Source organism: Stegostoma tigrinum, chromosome 14, assembly GCF_030684315.1.
Source record: "Stegostoma tigrinum isolate sSteTig4 chromosome 14, sSteTig4.hap1, whole genome shotgun sequence".
NCBI lineage: Eukaryota > Metazoa > Chordata > Chondrichthyes > Orectolobiformes > Stegostomatidae > Stegostoma > Stegostoma tigrinum.
Window position 1 is genome coordinate 1,372,485 of NC_081367.1, and position 15,570 is coordinate 1,388,054.

General features: G+C 46.4%; 1 protein-coding gene across 1 annotated transcript in view; it reads left to right on the top strand.

Annotated features, from left to right (window-relative positions):
• The window catches only part of cep63 (centrosomal protein 63), a 551,023-nt gene that overhangs the window by 224,549 nt on the left and 310,904 nt on the right, over positions 1-15,570 (top strand). The gene's annotated exons all lie outside the window — the stretch shown is intronic.

A 15,570-nucleotide genomic window follows, 5' to 3' on the forward strand; every position in this document is an offset into this window, starting at 1 on the left:
TCGGCAAACTTACTAACCCACCCTTTCGCTTCCTCATCCAAGTCATTTAAAAAGATCACAAAGAGCAGAGATCCCAGAACAGATAGCTGTGGAACATCACTGATCACCAACTCCAGGCTGAATACTTCCCATCTACTACCACTCTTTGTCTTCTATTGGACAGGCAGTTTTGTATCCAGACAGTCAAATTTCCCAGAATTCCATGTCTCCTTACATTCTGAATGAGCCTACCATTTGGAACCTTATCAAATGCCTTGCTAAAATCTATATCCACCACATGAATTCAGTAAGGCTTGTAAGGCATGACCCGCCCCTCACAAAGCCTTGCTGACTATTCTAATCAAACTGCGCTTTTCCAAATAATCACAAATACTATCTCTCAGAACCATCTCCAAAATTTTCCCACCACAGAAGTAAGAGTGACCAGTCTATGTTTTCCAGGATTATCCCTATTTCCTTTCTTGAACAAGGGAATGACATTTGCCGCCCCCACCACCGCACTCCAGTAGACAGTGATGACGAAAAGATCATTGCCAAAGGGGAAGCAATCTCTTCCTCCGCCTCCCAAACAAACCTTGAGTATATACCGTCTGGACCAGGGGACTTACCTATCCTCAGGTTTTTTCAAAATTTCGAGCACATCCTCTTTCCTAACATCAACCTGTTCAAGCATATCATGCCGTCCTCACAAACGTCAATGTCCCTCTCACTGGTGAATACTGAAGCAAAGTATTCTTTGAGGACCTCCCCTACCTCCTCTGACTCTGTGCACAAGTTCTCTCCACTATCCCTGGTTGGCCCTACCCTCTCTCTGGCCATCCTCCTGTTCCTCACATAAATAAAGAAAGCCTTGGGGTTTTCCTTGATTCTACCCACCAAAGTTTTCTCATACCACCTTCTAGCTCTCCTAAGTCCATTCTTCTGTTCCTCCCTGGCTACCTTGTAACCCTCTAGAACCCTGTCCAATCCTTGCTTTCTCAATGTTAACTAAGCTTCCTACTTCCTCTTAACTAGGTGTTTCACATGTCTTGTCATCCAAGGTTCCTTCAATTTACCATCCCTTCCTCGACTCAGTGGGACAAACCTATCCAGTAATTGTAGCAACTGCTCCCTAAACAACCTCCACATTTCTGTTGTGTAGTTGCCTGAGAACATCTGATTCCAATTGGTGCTCCGTAGTTCTTGCCTAATAGCATTGTACATCCCCTTTCCCAATTAAATACTTTGCAACACCATCTGCTCTTATCCCTCTCCATGACTATATTAAAGGTCAAGGAGTTGTGATCACTATCACTGAACTGCTTCCCACCAAGTGATATGACAAGCTTCATATCCAATATGGCCTCCCCTCTAATCAACGTATCGACATATTGAGTGAGAGATAATAGGAACTGCAGATGCTGGAGAATTTGAGATAACAAGGTATGGAGCTGGATGAACACAGCAGGCCCAGCAGGATCTTAGGAGCAGGAAAGCTGACATTTTGGCCCTAGACCCTTCATCAGAAATGGGGGAGAGGAAGAGGGTTCTAAAATAAATAGGGAGAGAGGAGGAGGTGGATTGAAGATGGATAGAAGAGAAGATAGGTAGAGAGGAGACAGACAAGTTAAAGAGGCGGGGATGGAGTCAATAAAGGTGAGTGTAGGTGGGGAGGTAGAGAGGCGATAGGTCAGTCCAGGGAAGATGGACAAGTCAAGGGGGCAGGATGCAGTTAGTAGGTAGGGAATAGGGGTGCGGCTTGAGGTGGGAGGAGGGGATAGGTGAGAGGAAGAACAGGTTAGGGAGGTGGGGATGAGCTGGGCTGGTTTTGGGATGCGGTAGGGGGAGGGGAGATTTTGAAGCTTGTGAAGTCCACATTGATGCCATTGGGCTGCAGGATTCCCAAGCGGAATATGAGTTGCTGTTCCTGCAACCTTCGAGTGGCATCGTTGTGGCACTGCAGGAGGCCTAGGATGGACATGTTGTCTGAGGAATGGGAGGGGGAGTTGAAATGTATCGCGACTGGGAGGTGCAGCTGTTTATTGTGAACCGAGTGGAGGTTTTCTGCAAAGCGGTCCCCAAGCCTCCACTTGGTTTCCCCAATGTAGAGGAAGCCACAACGAGTACAGCAGATGCAGTACTTGCAGATGCAGGTGTGCAGGTGAACCTCTGCTTGATACGAAAAGTCTTCTTAGGGCCTGGGACGGGAAGAGAGAGGAGGTATGGGCTCAGGTGTAGCACTTCCTGCAGTTGCAGGGGAAAGTGCCGGGTGTGGTGGGTTTGGAGAGAAGTATGGAGCAGGCAAGGGAGTCACGGAGAGAGTGGTCCGTCTGGAAAGCAGCCAAGGGTGTGGAGGAAAAAATATCTTTGGTGGTGGGGTCGGATTGCAGATGGCGGAAGTGGCGTTGGATCCGGAGGTTGGTGGGGTGGTATGTGAGGACGAGGCCGACAGAACTCCGCCCACCGCTGCCGCCAACGCAACCCTGCCCACAGCCGACGCCAGCACAACTCCAACCACCACCGCTGATACAATCCTGCCCACCACCGCGCTGACATTGCTCCGCCCACAGACTCCATAGGCAGCAGCTGCAGAGGAGACAGCAACACTGAGCCCTTCCAAGCCTTCACCGTCCCCCCAGGCCTCTCCCTTCCTGAGGACAAACGGTCAGTCCTCATAAGGGGGTCAGATTGCAGGTGGCGGAAATGTGGGAGGATGATGCATTGGATTCGGAGGTTGGTGGGGTGGTATGTGAGGACGAGGGGGATTTATTTTGGTTGTTATTGCGGGTCGGGGTGTGAGGGATGAGTTGCGGGAAATGCGGGAGACTCGGTCAAGGGCGTTCTCAACCACTCAGGGGGTAAATTAAGGTCCTCGAAAAACGCGGACATTTGAGATATACGGGCATGGAATGCCTCATCCTGGGAGCAGATGTGGCGGAGGCGAAGGAGCTGGGAATAGGGAATGGTTTTTTTGCATGAAGGTGGGTGGGAGGAGGTGTATTCCAGGTAGCTGTGGGAGTCGGTGGGCTTGAAATGGATATAGGTTTCTAGGTGGTTGCCCGAGATGGAGATAGAGAGGTCTAGGATGGTGAGGGAGGTGTTAGAGATAGTCCAGGTGAACTTAAGGTTGGGGTGGAAGGAGTTGGTGAAGTGGATGAACTGCTCAAGCTCCTCATGGGAGCATGAGGCGGTGCCAATACAGTCATCAATGTAACCGAAGAAGAGGTGGGGTTTACGGTCAATGTAGGTGTGGAAGAAGGATTGTTCCATGTAACCTACAAAGAGGCAGGCATAGCTTGGGGCCATGGGGGCCCGTGGCCACCCCCTTTGTCTGTATGAAGTGGTGGGAATTGAAAGAGAAGTTGTTGAGGGAGACGGCGAGTTCAGCTAAGCGGATGAGAGTGTCATTGGAGGGGGACTGGTCAGGCCTGCTGGACAGGAAGAAGCGGAGGGCCTTTAGGCCATCTGCATGGGGAATGTAGGTGTATAGGGACTGGACGTCCAAAGTAAAAATGAGGTGTTGGGGTCCAGGGAATTGGAAGTTCTGGAGGAGGTTGAGGTCATGGGTGGTGTCAGAGACGTAGGTATGGAGTTCTTGGACCAAGGTGGAGAAAATGGATTCCATATAAGTGGGGATAAGTTCAGTGGGGCAGCAGCAGGCAGAGACATTGGATCAACCAGGGCAGGCAGGTTAGTGGATTTTGGGAAGGAGATAGAAGCGGGCAGTGCGGCGTTTGGGAACAATGAAGTTAGAGGCTGTGGGTGGGAGGTCACCTGAGGTGATGAGATTGTGGATGGTTTGGGAGACGATGGTTTGGTGCTCTGGGGTGGTGTCATGATCCATGGAACGGTAGGAGGAGGTGTTGGAGAGTTGGCGTCTGGCCTCAGCAATGTAGAGGTCAGTGCACCATACTACAACTGCGCCTCCCTTGTCTGCGGGTTTGATGGTGAGGTTGGGGTTGGAGCGGCGGGATCAAAGGGCTGCACGTTCTGCAGGGGAGAGATCTGCAGTTCCCATTATCTCTGATTCCTTTTTCTATCCAAATGCTCTTCTCTCTCTTTGGGGTCTATCCTTTATCCTATTGATTACTCCCCATCCCCCTCCCTATTTTCTGCATATAAACTGACGTTTTCCTCACTACCATCAGTTCTGAGCAAGGGTCACTGGACCTGGAATGTTGTCCTGCTGTGTTCATCCAGCTTCACACTTTGTTATCTTGGATTCTCCAGCATCTGCAGTTCCCATTATCTCTGATAACCTGCAGCCAATTTAGTTGCTGTAAGCTATCACCACAATGTCAGTCAGAGCTCAAATGCATTTGCAAATGCCTAAATCTCATGCTGATTGCTCCACGTTCAAAAGCTGAGATTTTTTAAAAGGAGATAAATGGAGGTCAATCTTGACTTTGAACAATATTGAGACTAGTGGATATGAAAATGCAGGGATTTTAAAGCAGGATCCAATTTCCAATCTAATGTGAGGCTGGATGAACACAGCAGGCCAAGCAGCATCTCAGGAGCACAAAAGCTGACGTTTCGGGCCTAGACCCTTCATCAGAGAGCTCTCTGATGACATTTTATTATCTTGGAATTCTCCAGCATCTGCAGTTCCCATTATCTCCAATTTCCAATCGGTCAATTTACATAATTGCACATAGTTGTAACATCCCTCTTCGTGTGAGACTTTTCAAATGTTCAAGATTCTCAGCTACAGCAAGATGCCCAGTGCCTCAAATGAATTACATTCCTAATTAATGAGTCAGCAGGGAGGTAGACAAATCTTTGTCAGCCTGGTGTGCATAAATGTGTTTGTAGTAGATGGTGGAATGTTTGATTGAGTGAGGTATGCCATTCTCATTGTCTCTCTCAGCAGGTGGTAATGGCGCCTTGGCCTTAAGTTGTTTGAAGGGAGTTTTGTAACAAAATACCTTGACATTAGATATGAATTGACGTGCCAAAGTGCAGGAATGTGTGGGGGTGGGGTGGGAAGGGACTTGGGCTGGTCAGGTGAAATGTTTTTGTTTGTTTGGAAAGCTCAATGCATTGTGTGTTAAGTAACCTATGCAATGGCAGCATGCTGGCAATATTTTTAAATTAATTCAAGTTGCAATCATGGGCAAAATAATGTGAATTCAGCTAATAATGCCCACATCCCATGAATGAATAAAACTAAATGTCCAGTTCACTAATACAATGTAGGGAAATCTGCCATCCTGACTCTGTCTGGACTACATGCAAGTCCAGAGTGACCCGCTCCTTGTCCTAGCAAGCCGCACAGCTGTATCCAACTACAAAACACTAAAATGATAATGCATGTTCGAGTGAAGGATAATGCTGGCAGGAGTAGGTAACCCTGGATGACTAGATTTATAGAGGGCTTTGTCAAGAAAGAAAAGGCATATGAACTGTGTCTAGGCCCGAAACGTCAGCTTTTGTGCTCCTGAGATGCTGCTTGGCCTGCTGTGTTCATCCAGCCTCACATTTTATTATCTGGGATCAAGTGAATTCTTGATCAACAATGTGCGGAGCCACAAGAGATGGCCAAGAACCTAAATGATTCCTTTTTGTCAGTATTTACTGTCCAGTAAGGTATGAATGCTAGGGAACTTGGGGAAATAAATAGTGATGACTTGAAGAGAGATAATGGGAACTGCAGATGCTGGAGAATCCAAGATAACAAAGTGTGAACCTGGATGAACACAGCAGGCCAAGCAGCATCTCGGGAGCACAAAAGCTGACATTTCGGGCCTCTGATGAAGGCCTGAAACATCAGCTTTTGTGCTCCTGAGATGCTGCTTGGCCTGCTGTGTTCATCCAACATCACACTTTGTTATCATTATTTGAAGAGAGTTCACATTACAGAAGAGGAGATGCTGGAAGTCTTAAAATGCATTAAGATAGATAAATTACAGGGACCTGATAAAGTTGATCTCAGGATTTTGTGGGACGGTAGGGAGGAAAGTGCGTAGCCCCTGGTGGAGATATTTGTATCATCAATAGTCACTGGTAAAGTAACAGAAGATTGCAGGGTGGCTAATGTTGTGCCATTATTTAAGAAAGGCTCCAGGGAAATGCCTGGGAGCTGCAGAATGGTGAACCTCATGTCTGTGGTGGGTATGTTGTTAGAGGGAATTCTGGAAGACAGGATCTGCAGGCATTTGGAGAGGCAAGGGCTCATTTGGGATAGTCAGCAAGGCTTCGTGTATAGGTAACTGTGTCTCACAAATTTAATTGAGAGGAGGTGACCAGGAAGGTAGATGAGGGCAGATGTTGGTACCAAATGCTGGGTTGTTGAACATAGAACATAGAACAATACAGCGCAGAACAGGCCCTTCGGCCCTCGATGTTGCGCCGACCTGTGAACTAATCTAAGCCCCTCCCCCTACACTATCGCATTGTGTAAGGTTAAATCTCATATGATCCAGGGAGAGCCAGCCAACTGGATACAAAATTAGCTTGAAGGCAGAAGACAGAGGGTAGTGGAGGAGGGTTGATTTTCAAACTGGAGGTCTGTGAAAACGGATTGGTGGTGCATCTACTGTTACTTGTCATTTATATAAATGATTTGGATGAGAATTTATGAGGTATGCTTAATAAGTTTGGGAATGACATGAAGATTGGTGGTTTCGTGCACAATGAAGAAGGTCATCAGGGAACACAGTGAGATCCTCATCAACTAGGCCAATGAGCTGAGAAGTGGCAGATGAAGTTTAATTTGGTTAAATGCAAGGTGTTACATTTTGGTAGGTCAAACCAGTGCAGGACTTACATATTGAAAGGTAGGGCCCTGGGGAGTGATGTAGAACAAAGAGATCTAGGGGTGCAGGTTCATAACTCCTTGAAAGCGGAATCAGGGATAGACAGGGGTTTGAAGAAGGCTTTAAGCATGCTTGCTTTCATCGTTGGGATGTCTTGTTGCAGCTGTGCCATATTTAGTAAGGCCGCATTTGGAGTGTTGCATGCAAATCTGTTCATCATACTATAGAAAGGATACTGTTAAACTAGAAGGAGTGCAGAAAAGATTTACTGGGATGCTACCTGGGCTGGCAGTTTTAAGTTCTAAGGCTAGTGAGGCTAGGTTTTTTTTTCCCTGGGACATAGGAGACTGAGGGGTGACCTTATAAAGGTTTATGTAATCCTGAAAAGCACAGATAAGTTCAATAGCGAACAGCTTTTCTCCAGGGCAGAGGAGTCTAAAACTAGATGGCATAGGTTTAAAGTGAGAGGGCAGACATACAAAAGGGTCCAGAGTGGCAATTTTTCAGTGTCCAGAATGGGCTGCCAGAAGCAGTGGTGGAGGTGAGGACAAATGACATTTAAGAAACATTTATACAGGTATATGGATGGGACAGGTGTGGAATGATGTGGACCAAATGCAGACAAAGAACTAGATTAATTGTGAAAGCTGGGCCATATGGACAAGTTGAGCCAAGAAAGGGCTTGTTTCCATGCTCTAAGCCTGTATGATTCATTGATGCTGAGGGTGGCAAGTGCGAATCATGTACTCTGGGTTGGAAATTCATTATCCATTTTCAAGAATGACTCAGTAGCTCCACTACTGACTGAACTGGCTAAGTTCTGCTGGACTATTGAGTCTGTGACAGGTGATGACAGAACCAACAAGAGGGTAGTACCTACTGGACCTTGTCCCCATCGATCAACTGTCAGGAGTACATCTGTCTATAGCTGTGTTGGTAGATGTTACCACTGTACAATCCTTCACACTGAGGATACCAACCATCTGAAGAAGTCACATTGAACTGAAAACTTCCACCTTTGACGAAAAAGTTTGTCTCCCTGTCTAACAGTACCTTTTGCATCTCAGTGTCATTGCTGTCTAATTAGACTCTTGCAAAGAGCCTTTGAATTGTTTGTTATCACTTAGATGATATAGAACCAGAAGTTGTAATTTAAATTGAGTCTGATGTTTAAGGGCCATGTTAAAAGAGAAAGGTACTAGAAAAGTGGAGGTTTAGAGAAGTAATGTGCTTAACTGCTGAGGCATTGGAACGTACAGTAAGCACTGCTGCAGCAAATAAAATTGAGGATTTAGCAGACACCAACATTGAAGGCTTTATGTAATATTCTGGCACTTGATATTAGTCACATTCAATTAAAGGTATGAAAAAAAGAAATTGATTAATATACATCCAACTGTCTCTTGCTGGTTATTACTAGATTTTGCTCAAGCAGTGGGAGACACAATTGTGTGAAGCTGGATGAACACAGCAGGCCAACCAGCATCTTAGGGGCACAAAAGCTGACGTTTCGGGCCGACACCCTTCATCAGAGAGGGGGATGGGGAAAGGGTTCTGAAATAAATAGGGAGAGGCGGACCGAAGATGGATAGAGGAGAGGATAAGTGGAGAGGAGAGTATAGGTGGGCAGGTAGGGAGGGGATAGGTCAGTCCAGGGAGGCTGGGCACGTCAAGGGGGCGGGATGAGGTTAGTAGGTAGGAAATGGAGGTGCGGCTTGAGGTGGGAGGAGGGGATAGGTGAGCGGAAGAACGGGTTAGAGAGGCAGGGAGACGCTGGGCTGGTTTTGGGATGTGGTGGGGATAGGGGAGATTTTGACCAAGTGGAGGCTTGGGGACCGCTTTGCAGAACACCTCCACTTGGTTCGCAATAAACAACTGCACCTCCCAGTCGCAAACCATTTTAACTCCCCCTCCCATTCCTTAGACAACATGTCCATCCTGGGCCTCCTGCAGTGCCACAATGATGCCACCCAAAGGTTGCAGGAACAGCAACGCATATTCAGCTTGGGAACACTGCAACCCAATGGTATCAATGTGGACTTCACAAGCTTCAAAATCTCTCCTTTCCCCCACTGCATCCCAATACCAGCCCAGCTCGCCCCCTCCCCCGACTGCATCCTAAAACCAGCCCAGCGCCTCCCTGGCTCTCTAACCTGTTCTTCCTCTCACCTATCCCCTCCTCCCACCTCAAGCCGCACCTCCATTTCCTACCTACTAACCTCATGCTGCCCCCTTGACCTGTCCAGGTCCCTGGCAAGCTGAAGCAGCAGTATTAACCACTGAGCCACCATACCGCCCCTCTCACTTGCAGGTCAAGATGACACAAAATATGACACAGCACTGCAGAAGTGGCAAGCCTCAGGAAACTGATCTTCTTTTAACTCGATGGGCATGTCTCCTCTCTCAATATGATGGAATCAGCCACAACAAAGACCTCAGCATCTAACATTACTGAGATTATTCAGCTGTTTCTAGTGAAGGGTCGCTACCCAAACATTGACTCTGCTTTCCCTCCACAGATGATTCCAGACCTGCTGAGTTTCTCCAGCAATTTCTTTTTAAGTTTCTGCATTTTGTATGTAATCTACGATTATTTCAAATCTTCTGGGAACAACAATTCTTACAATTTTACATCCAGGGCAGCTGGGGCCTACGTTTTCCCTCTACTGTGCATTCTCCCTGTGTCTGCATAGGTGTCCTCTGAGTGCTCTGAATTTGTCTTACAGTCCAAAGATGTGCAGGTTTGATGGATTGGCCATGGGAAATGCGGGGCCATAGAGATAAGGTAGGGGATGGATCTGGGTGGGGTGCTCTTTTGATGGTCGGTGTGGATTTGATGGGCTGAACGGCCTGCTTCTACATTATGGGGATCCTATGATTCAAGGTGAAAGCTGTCACTTCACACAGCACAGTCTCCCTCTGTGGTTACAACTCTGATATGTTTGCAGTGCTGCAACTGAGCCACAAATGACATTTACCCAAACCAGCCTGGTTCACATTTAGTCTTATATCCTTCTCATAGCTATTGGTCTCCAAGGACACCAAATCCTCTGAGGTCCCATAAGCAATCAGAAACATTTACTTCCTTTCTAAACCCCCGAACTGCGCCAGTTGATCCTGACGTTCAGTATACTCAGCAACAATTAGGCATGGTGAGCTGAATGACTAACTCCTACACTGATTTCTTACATTCTCATGTGTTCGGAAAGTAACAGCAAATATATTTTAAAAAGGCCAGAAGGGCAGGTGTTTGGATAGAGTAATGTAAACTACAGAAATGAGCCATTCACCTCAAGAGCTCCACATGGGTTGTTTTACACATTCATCATGTTTAATGGTATGATCTTAATGTTGTGTGAGACTAAAGTAAATCATCTTCATAACTCAATTATATTGTGCCAGAATTATTTTCACTGATTTAAATGGAGAGAAATAACATGAGCTATCACCTGATTTACAGTAAAACCCACCCTGGGATCGACTGAGATGTCTCTGATGTGCAAAATGTGTCATGGATAATTTCAGACTGCAATACGGAAATGACCTCATTGAGATTGGCCTCTGCTCAGAAGCTGAGGTATAAATCTCCACTGTTGTAAAGTTTTATTACTACATTCAATGTTCCCACGTAGTTTTGATAAATAAAAAGCTATAAATATCTGTGGTTTTGAAAACCTCTCTGTAAGGTTGTGTAACACGACCACAAAGGCATAACACGGCTGGAACTGTCATGTTGTCACCACAATGTATAGTACAGAGAAGAAGAAAACAGCGGTATTCTCATTGCAGTCCACAAAACTGCAGCAGAAAGATTGACAACAGGTTTCAGAGGAACTGAATGGTTTCAGAGGAACTGAATCGTTTCAAAAGTATATTCAGGCTGACAGTGCATTCTGTCTTAATGACTGGACATAGCTTGTCTTGTTGGACAGACAGTGCAGGCCAGGTGATGCTGTCATTGCTGTCAGCGAAATGAACACCATGGCTCCCATTTAGAAGACAAAACCCAGCCCATAATAATACTCAGAGATAATGGGAACTGCAGATGCTGGAGAATCCAAGATAATACAGTGTGCAGCTGGATGAACACAACAGGCCAAGCAGCATCTCAGGAGCACAAAAGCTGATGTTTTGGGCTAGACCCTTCATCAAAATAAGGGGGTGAGGGAGGAGGCGGATGGAAGATGGATAGTGAAGAAGATAGGTGGAGAAGAGACAGACAAGTTAAAGGGGTGGGGATGGAGCCAGTAGAGGTGAGTGTAGGTGGGGAGGTAGAGAAGGGATAGGTCAGTCTAGGGAGGATGGACAGGCCAAGGGGGCGGGATGAGGCTAGTAGGTAGGAAATGGAGGTGCGGGTTTGAGGTGGGAGGAGGGGATAGGTGAGAGGAAGCCGGGGACAAGCTGGGCTGGCTTCCACATCAAGCAGATGTTCACCTGCACATCCGACAGTATGGTATACTGCATCCACTGTACCTGTTGTGGCCTCCTCTACATCGGGGAAACCAAGCGGAGGCTTGGGGACCGCTTTGCAGAACACCTATGCTCGGTTCGCAATAAACAACTGCACCTCCCAGTTGCGATCCATTTCAAAGCCCCCTCCCATTCCTCAGACGACATGTCCATTCAGGGCCTCCTTCAGTGTCACTAAGATGCCACCTGAAGGTTGCAGGAACAGCAACTCATATTCCGCTTGGGAACCCTGCAGCCCAATGGTACCGATGTGGATTTCACAAGCTTCAAAATTTCCCCTCCCCCCACTGCATCCCAAAACCAGCCCAGCTCGTCCCCACCTCCCTAACCAGTTCTTCCTCTCACCTATCCCCTACTCCCACCTCAAGCCGCACCCACATTTCCTACCTACTAACTTCATCCCGCCCCCTTGACCTGTCCGTCCTCCCCAGACTGACCTATCGCCTCCCTACCTACACTAACCTCTACTGGCTCCATCCCTGCCCCTGTAACTTGTCTACATCCTCTCCACCTATTTTCTCCTCTATCCATCTTCGATCCACCTCCCCCTCTCTCCTTATTTATTTCAGAACCCTCTTCCTCTCCCCCTTTTCTGATGAAGGGTCTAGGCCCAAAACGTCAGCTTTTGTGTTCCTAAGATGCTGCTTGGCCTGCCGTGTTCATCCAGCTCCACACTTTGTTATCCCGTAATAATACTCACTCATCATTACCAGCTCAAAGTTAGGGTAAAGTAATGAGAACCTGCTTCACAAGAGCATTATTAAATAAAAACCCAACAACACATTGCACAGGGAAATATTAGAACACATAATCAAAATGAGGCAGGATTTTAAGGAGTCTTGAAGGTTGAAACAGAGATGGAAAGTTTGACAAAGATGGCAGATCTTTAAAGGCCACTTGGGCAAACCTGTTGTCTTCTGCAGCAAATGTGCTGCAATGTGGAAGCGGAGTGGGCTTGCACAGAGACTGGCTGGAGCTGGTGAAAGGCACCATACACATATCATTGCATACAATCTGGAGAGCAGGCCTGTCCAAGCTTTTGCATGGGAGGATACCACCTTCAGTGGGTTTCTTGCTTGAAGACCTGGTGAGTAAATTTCAAAAAGATTGGATGTGACAGTAAATATAATACTAAAAGAAATTACTACATTGGAATTTAAATAAATGACTCATTAAAAAGAGAGTGACCAGTAAAAAATGCCAAGCGGCAGGGCTTACTAAAGAAATCTCTGGTTAAAAACCAGGACATGAAAAAGAGTAAGCCCCAGTTCTAGATCACCAGGGAACGGAGTGGGCTCTAGCTGAGATCATGCAAAGCTGTGTTTTCAAAGCCATGGCTTTTTCTGGGGCACGGACGTGGGAGGGTGAAAGTGAATGTCTCTGGCTCACGCAGTATCAGATTTCACCCTGATTCTCCCTCACTCACTCTGATATTCCTCCTCTCCAACTCACATACGCACACTCACTCCTCTAACCTCACTCTCTATCTTACTTCCTCACGCTGTCTTAATGACATTTTCTCTCAACTTCACACTCTTTTCTTCATATGTCCTCTCTACCTCAAAATCCCCACTCATCACTTGCCCTCGCCACCTTCCTCACTTCTTCTCAGTCATAAGGATAAGGTTGTTAAGAAAGCATATGATATTTTGGCTTTCATTAACAGGGGGATCGAGTTTAAGAGCCGCGAAGTTATGCTGCAGCTCTACAAAACCCTGGTGAGACCACACTTGGGAATATTGTGTCCAGTTCTGGTCGCCCTATAATAGGAAAGATGTGGAGGCTTTGGAGAGGGTGCAAAGGAGGTTTACCAGGATGCTGCCTGGACTGGAAGGTTTGTCTTACGAGGAGAGGTTGACTGAGCTCGGACTTTTCTCTCTGGAGAGAAGGAGGAAGAGAGGTGACCTGATCGAGGTGTACAAGGTAATGAGAGGCATGGATAGAGTCGATAGCCAGAGACTTTTCCCCAGGGCAGGATTGACTGCCACGAGGGGTCATAGTTTTAAGGTGTTAGGAGGAAGGTACAGAGGAGACGTCAGAGGGAGGTTCTTACCCAGAGAGTTGTGAGCGCATGGAATAGTTTACCAGTGGTAGTCATGGAAGCAGAGTCATTAGTGACATTTAAGTGACTGCTGGACATGCACATAGACAGCAGTGAATTGAGGGGAATGTAGGTTAGGTTATTTTATTTTTGGATCAGGATTAATCCACGGTACAACATCGTGGGGCGAAGGGCCTGTACTGTGCTGTACTTTTCTATGTTCTATGTCACTCTCCTTCACATATTCGCGAACCACTCACACGCTTTCTATCCCTCATATGCTCTCTCTATTCATATTCCCTCTCATCATTGTCTCTCACTCACTCACACACCCACTCACTCACTCACACACGCACACACGACGTTTGAGAGACCTGCTCCTGCAACTTGGCTATAGTTCATCATACGGCTCATTGGTTAGCACTGCTGCCTCACTGCTCCAGGGACCCTTTGGCCCAACAAGTCCACACTGACCCTTGGAGCACCCCACCCAGACCCATCCCCCTATATCCCACACACTACAGGCAATTTAGCATGGCCAATCCACCTAGCCTGCACATCTTTGGACTGTGGGAGGAAACTAGGCTGCAGTGCTAACCACTGAGCCACCGTGCCGAATGTGTGAAGATTGTTTGTGATGAGAGGAGCAGCTCCTTGCAGTGTTCTCCAGCTGCATTCGGAAGATGGGCCATGGACTGGATTGGAGACTGTGGTGAGCCACATTCTGCCTGTTGGACATGAAATATTTTGTTGAGTGTTTGGTGTTGAACTCTGTTTAATCAACAAAGTAAAATTGCTACTATCCATGGACCTTCTTGCAGGAAATCTTGATATGTACGTACCCTCTCTTCACATGAGATTTGGGCTCTTACTCCTTCCAACTCTCTGAAACATCATCATCATTATTGTTATGCATGCTTCTAATGTCAATCCTGTTAGTTTACATCACTGCAGCGCTAACATGTCAAGTACAGCAGGCTATATTAGTCAGTCACTTGTAAAATGACATCGAGCATCGATGGCTTCCCACTCCACTCACAATTCACCTCGTAAGAGTTTGATCTGGTGTGTCTCTCAGTTGGGTAGCCAAGAGCACGCTGAGCAATGGCTGCATGACACAATCAGTTCAATCACTGACAAGCACCCATTGTCAGTGATTGTCTACTTACACAGCCAGGGTGATAATGGAAGACAACCAGAGCAAATGCATCATAGAGTTAGGGTTTCTTTTCATATTTATTCACAGGAATGTGGGGATCATCAGCTGGAACAGCATTTATTGACCATCCCAAACTGTTCCTGGAGAATGTGATGGTGAGCTGCCTTCTTGAACCACTGCAAGTCTAAGGGAGTATGTACACACAATGCTGTTAGGGAGGGAGTGCCAGGATTTTGACCCAGTGACATTGAAGGAACAGCAATATATTTACAAGTCAGTATGGTGAGGGGAATTTGCAGGTCGTGATGTTCCCATATATCTGTTGTCCTGCTGGGGGTAGAGATCATGGGTTTGGATGGTCATTCAGGAATGAAATCATGCAGGACCTTTACACTCATAAGGCAATGAAAATGAGAAAGTCTGCCCCAAAATAAAAGTGGAAACACAGAGACAATTGGAGCTTTCAGTTTCAAGATTGAAAGTCTTTTGTCCATCAGGATGTCAGGTTTGGCATGAGAAAGGTGGGAGTAAGGATTGTGTAAATGACAGTGAGGTACAGATTAGCTAAACTCAGTCTAGGCATTGGAACACAATCTAAAAACTGAATGGCTCCCTGCAGTTCCACTTTTTGGCATGTGCAGATTTCTGTCCACATTCCTTTGTAGCATTTGGTGAATATCTGGCTGGCATTGAATTTTCCAGTCAGGATTGATTCACACTTAGTTCTCAAGCCTCCCTGCATAATCGTGCAGCCCATTGGAAGAGATTTACCAGAATGGGATCGGAGTGATGAACTTCACTGTTAATTTGGAGAGACAGGAGAAGCTGGAGAGAATGTCATAGAAGATTTGACATAATTATTCAAAAAGGTCCTGAGGGAATTTGAAAGAGTAAATACAGCGTATGTTGGCAGAAGGGTTTATAATCAAAGGAGATCGATTCAAGGGAACTGGCAAAAGTATTAGAGATAGTAGGAACTGCTGATGCTGGAGAATCTCACATAACAATTTGTAGAGCTGAACACAACTGTGTTCATCCAGTTGTACACCTTGTTATGGCAAAAGTATTAAATGGGATCAGAGGAAACATTATTCGTATGCATTGATGATGCTCTGGAACTTGCTGCCTAAACTTTCAGGACAAAATTGGAGTTTGAACTGACA